Here is a 5236-nt window from a genome sequence, read left to right as displayed (position 1 = left end):
TAAACCTGTGCGCAAACATTGACACTCAGTGTTTGTGATCTAAGGAAATTTCCACGTATAGAACCATTCATCCGAGATTCACTGTTATGAACCCTTCAGCGGAGACTTGTTGGATTTGATTCATAACTTTTTGGAGATTCACATCCCCACCCCGATTCGGCAAAGTCTTATATATCCAGCTCGCCTTTTCCAGTTTTTCCTCATCATCTGGTCCTTTTCTGGAAACGTATGCCGACCCCTGGAGTCTAAACAATGCAAAGAGTCAGTCAGTTGCATGAATCCTAATCGGAATCACCCAACTCTAGTTCCTAGTGATCTCCGAGCTTAGTATATCGTATAAACGTTACGTGCTGCGTGTTTGCAGAATAAAAGTTCTTTTTCCTTAAAATGATGCTGCAGAGTTTTCACATAATTTGCACTAAACTATGTTTTGCAAAAACGCTTTTGTCTAAAATACATTTTCCCCCACGTTGTTATTCGCTAGCGTCCGTTCGGCGTATAGGTTTCTCGAGCACAAACCCCCTGTTACATTATTTGACGCCATCGTGCCATATAGGCAGTACCGTTAGTTGAAAAAGTCCGTAAATTGCGCCGAACGCGGATAATGGAGGATTTGATTCGTAAGAACCTTCTGGAAGAGAAAGGCAGCGTTACCGCCGCCTCCTCCCAAAGTAACAGTATTTAGCAACCAAGCAGAAAGAGAAATGTAAAAGCCAGGAGGAAAAGCGAAATATAGAATGATAGAGAGAGAGGGAGGGAGAGAGTGAGAGAGAGAGGGAGATACTGTGTTTCGAACTAAGAAGAAAACAGTAATGCGAGAATATTTTTGCCATTCCACGATTCTTCGGTTGAGGTATGGCCAAACGTGCTGAGGCTAGGATGTCGTTGGGCGACCACTTGGATTCTGCTGAGTCTGGGACTCCCTTTCTCCAGATACCGAGCGACTATGGTGGGTCTTCTTACACTGCCAATGTGAAAGTGTTCTAAAGAGGTGCGTTCTGAGCAAAAGTTCCACCTCAGAGACGGTTCAGGGGAAAGGCATGAACAGTACACCGTTCCTCACCTGAGGCCTGATTCCGCGAAAGTATACGCGAGGACATGTTCCCCTCATGGGACATGTCTTTATTGAGCAACGTAATGTCCTCTAGATCACATATCACATATGGAGAACCTCTAATCCTCCGCAGCGTTCGCTCATTTTGCTCCAGCGATTCCAGCAATCAAGGCCTCTGAAAACCCCAGAACATGTGTAGTAGTACGAAATCACCGAGTCGTTTCAATCCGGTCCAAGAATCATGTCATCATTATCACCGTCATCATCATCTGAATAACCAACACTTAACAGGAGATCAACCGGTTTAGTCCTTTTCGGGGATTTCGGTCTATCGTGTACGCTTCACGTGCGTCTTCAAACCCACCTCTACCATCCTCGGCTACCACTACCCTCGACCACTTCTTACCCCGCCCTAGTCTCTTTCTACCAACACTTTTCGTAATATTTCTTCCTTTCCCGGCCTTCAGCGTGGGTGCGAGTGGGTTTCGATTTGTATTTCATTTGCATAGGTAGGGTAATGTGGGGTGATATGAATTCCACCAGTGAGTTTTAAATGACCAAAAACGCGATAGTAGGGACCCACCAAACGGTTCCCTTAGAGACGAATTTCGAGACTCTGTACAAATTCACTTCAATAGAAGCCTGGAGTACTTTGGCAGAAGTCGAGCTAAATAAATTACTTTCGCTGTCAAGATTGTCACCCTTGTTACTACAAAAACAATGGTATTTTGACAATTAAGGTAATATCTGGTATAGACTAGCATGACCTCTGTTAAATAGTCGTGGCTGGAAAGCACTTTACAAGCGAGCGTGTCCGTTTGTACTGACCCTAGCTCCCGTATGCTTCCTGCTGACTTCTTCCCTGCTGCGAGAACCTGTACGCTCTCACTCGTTCGTCATTATGATCCAACACCGCCTTTACCTCATCGTTATTCTGCTCCCAAGCGGAATATGAATCGTCTTCTTTTTCTTCGCGAATCTTGTCCCACTCTAAGCTTCCCGCACTTCCACGAAACCTTCCGCCATCAACCAGTTCACGCTGGACCGGGTCCACGCCACTCTCGTAGGCCAAATGTTTCCGATGCCCTGTATCGACTCAGGAAGGCGGCGAGGGTGGGCTGAGGGGAGGAAAAGTATATATCCTCCGCTCACGAACATCCACCATTCAACCTGCTCCCCCACTCCTGACTTTACCCCCACCAAAAACCGACAGTTTGACAGTCATTGTCAAGGGTACACGCCAGCGTCTCGGTTGGCCGAATCGGTGTTATATAACAGGTCGGACCAGATTGATCGATGGAGCTTTCGCAGTTAAAGTCCGATGAGTATTAGAATAAATTTTGCGCTGAACCGGTTCTCCGGCTCAACGTTTTTGGGGACAGACCGGTATCGACAAAATCCTTTCAGCCACCTCGCCAACACCATTCCGCTCTCGGCATCTTTTCTCGCTTTCTCTCTCTCTCTCTCTTTCGCTCTCCACCTTCCGTTCGTTTATCATCGATCGCTTCACTCTACAGCGGCTACAAAGAGGGGCCCTGGAGATCCTTGCTCCTGCCGTCGTCGCTCGGTACAGACTTCTTGGCAGACAGAGCGACGCACGGGCGCAGTTACAGGCGGGAAGGCCATACTGTGTACCTATATCTTGATCTCCTGCCTTCGTTTTGTCTCACTTCCGACTCCTGTCTTGTCCAGTATATATTCTCCGATAACGGAGGGTTTTTGGAAGGAGAAGCAGCAGATAAGATCCTGTAATCCGGCGAACATTGGATTATGACATCTAAGGCGAGCTCGCAGCCACCACAATCCACAAGCGAGGGCAATTGACGGCATCCTCATCAAACGCTAGAATTCGTCGCCCGCATGAGCCTTGCTACACCGTCGAAGGTTAGCCCGCTCCGAGCGTCCTAGCACCCGGTGCGATCCAACTACTTGACCGGTTGAGTTTCTTCGTAGGCGGAAAGAACGAAAAGACGAAAAGAGGAGCAAAAGAGCGCACCGTGGTAGCCGGGCAGGACTACGTCGAGCCGGCGCAGGAGGAAGTCTAAGGCGGTGGGCTCGACAAGGGCACAGTATGTATGCCCGAGACTAGTTTCTAGTTCTTCCTGAAAGCTTGTGCGTCGTCCGGCGACCAGCGGCCGGCTCGCCGCGAACCAGTTTGGGACTTTGCTGGCCTGTGGTGGTGGTGGTGGTAGTGGTGGCGGTGGTCTTAAAATCCAAACCACCGGAGCCGGTCGGGCGAAGAGCACCGAAAACAGCTGCTAGGAAAAGGTCAACAAGCGTGGATGCCGCGCCGCAAACGCGTTAGGGGTCGAGAAGCCGGAAGGATATGCTGAATGCGAATGTGGAGATAGATTCACGCACATCGACTGAAGGAACTACAAATCAGTGGTATAGTCCACACCCCTCAGCAGAAAATTTGCCTATGGGGCGCAAAACAGAGAAAAAGGACCATCTCCATAATTACCGAGGACTTAGGATGTGGCCGGATCATCAGAATCGCTACAGTCGCAACTCTGATAACAGCCCCTCTGATGCCTGGTGTGAAAGGGGTTACCTTATCATGATGTCACGGTTCTCACATACGGTTTTAATTCTGACGAAAAGAAATGCATTTTCTACCAAAAAAGGGTATCAGCCCAGGAACATCCGCAGTGGAGCGTATTGCCTTACCCTAATAATTCCCCCATTGTTGGTTCGATCCTATTCGTAGGGAGCGTTATTCCGGGGTCACGTCTCGTTACACTCCGCGGCTTAATCTACTACCCACAGCTCGAGGGTGGAGGCTCGTGTTGCGTAGAACTTCTGAGTGGAAAAGTTCGGTGCGTATCGTACCCTAAAAAAAAAACTCCGGCGTGCGTCACGCACCACTTAACTGCAATCCGATGTATCGCCTCGCGTCCATCAGCACTTGGACTTGGACCTGCTGCCCTCCGTTCTTCGCTTAGTCTTTCCCCCTAATAGCTAGAATCTGCACGGCACTTGCTTTCGGCCGTAACCGGAGCAGGAAGGTGTCACTCCTCCAAACAACGCTGACGTCAAATGGTGTGCGCTCTAACGTCTACATCCCCGGAAGATATCTGTACCGGCCGGTTAGCGCACCTGTTGCTAGGGTCCACCCGATACTCGCCTCGATCCACTGTCGGGGCCTCGTAAGGCAGGATATGGGACGTGGACCCGACCCAGGCACTGTGGACCGCGGTGTCCATCTCCGATTTCCAGCACCGCCACTCCACGCAATGGTTGCGCAATGTGCCGAACGGGAAGCAATTCGACTCCTGTCATGTGTGCAGGACGTACAGAAATTTATCAGCGTTCGTAGGCGAATTCTTGCTTCCACCAAAGTGCCTGACTCAGCGCACCGGCCTTCCGGTTGGCTATGGCCTCAACTATTCTCCGCCGTTTGACGCAAGTTGCGCCCGCCCGCGCCACTGTCCGCCCAACTCCGCCTGACACACCACCCAGCCCAGATGAGGCAGAGTGTGTTAAAGCGAACACCACCAGTCCGCGAGTAGTAGGGTGCATGGCATGGGTATTCCCCTCTCAGGTGGGATTCACGTAGGAAGTCAGAACACCGCACACACCGCGCCCCTCTCTCCGACCTGCAGCCCCCCTCCCCCTTCCCCCCGCGCACGCAAACAGGTACCGCACGGGTGGCGTTCACGGAAGCACGCGAGAGCCGCTCGGTTGGCCCCCAAAAAAAGCCACTTCTGCAACTTCCAACTTCGCACCAGGGACTCCCACATATGCGCCCAGACGATGGTCAATGAAGCAGCTGTCCTACATTAAGACCCCCGGCGGGGATGGGGAGGGGGTTGCCCGCCGCCCCGAAAAAGCGTCGCGAGCGCGCGACTGGAGCCCGCGTGTGGAGCAATTTCGCGGCCACAATCGCAATTGGTTGACCATTGCGGAAAGGTCATGATCAAGGGAAATTGAAATGTCCGCCCGAGACCGCCGCAGCCGCCGCCACCACTGCCCCCCTCCCCCCCCCCTGCTTTCCCCCGTCCCACTTACGTCACTCAGATAAACGATCATGCGTGTATAGGTGTGTGTTTGTGTGTGTTTTTTGTGTCTCTTCTTTACTTCAACCTTTAAGCACATTCAGGGCCAAATCACATCACGAGCCCCGGTCCCCTCTCTACCCCTCCCCTTCGAAACACTATGAAACACGTACACCGTACCCTA

The sequence above is a fragment of the Anopheles ziemanni genome, chromosome X (genome assembly GCF_943734765.1).
Source record: "Anopheles ziemanni chromosome X, idAnoZiCoDA_A2_x.2, whole genome shotgun sequence".
NCBI classification, from domain to species: domain Eukaryota; kingdom Metazoa; phylum Arthropoda; class Insecta; order Diptera; family Culicidae; genus Anopheles; species Anopheles ziemanni.
Note: the sequence above shows the minus strand (reverse complement) of the source record.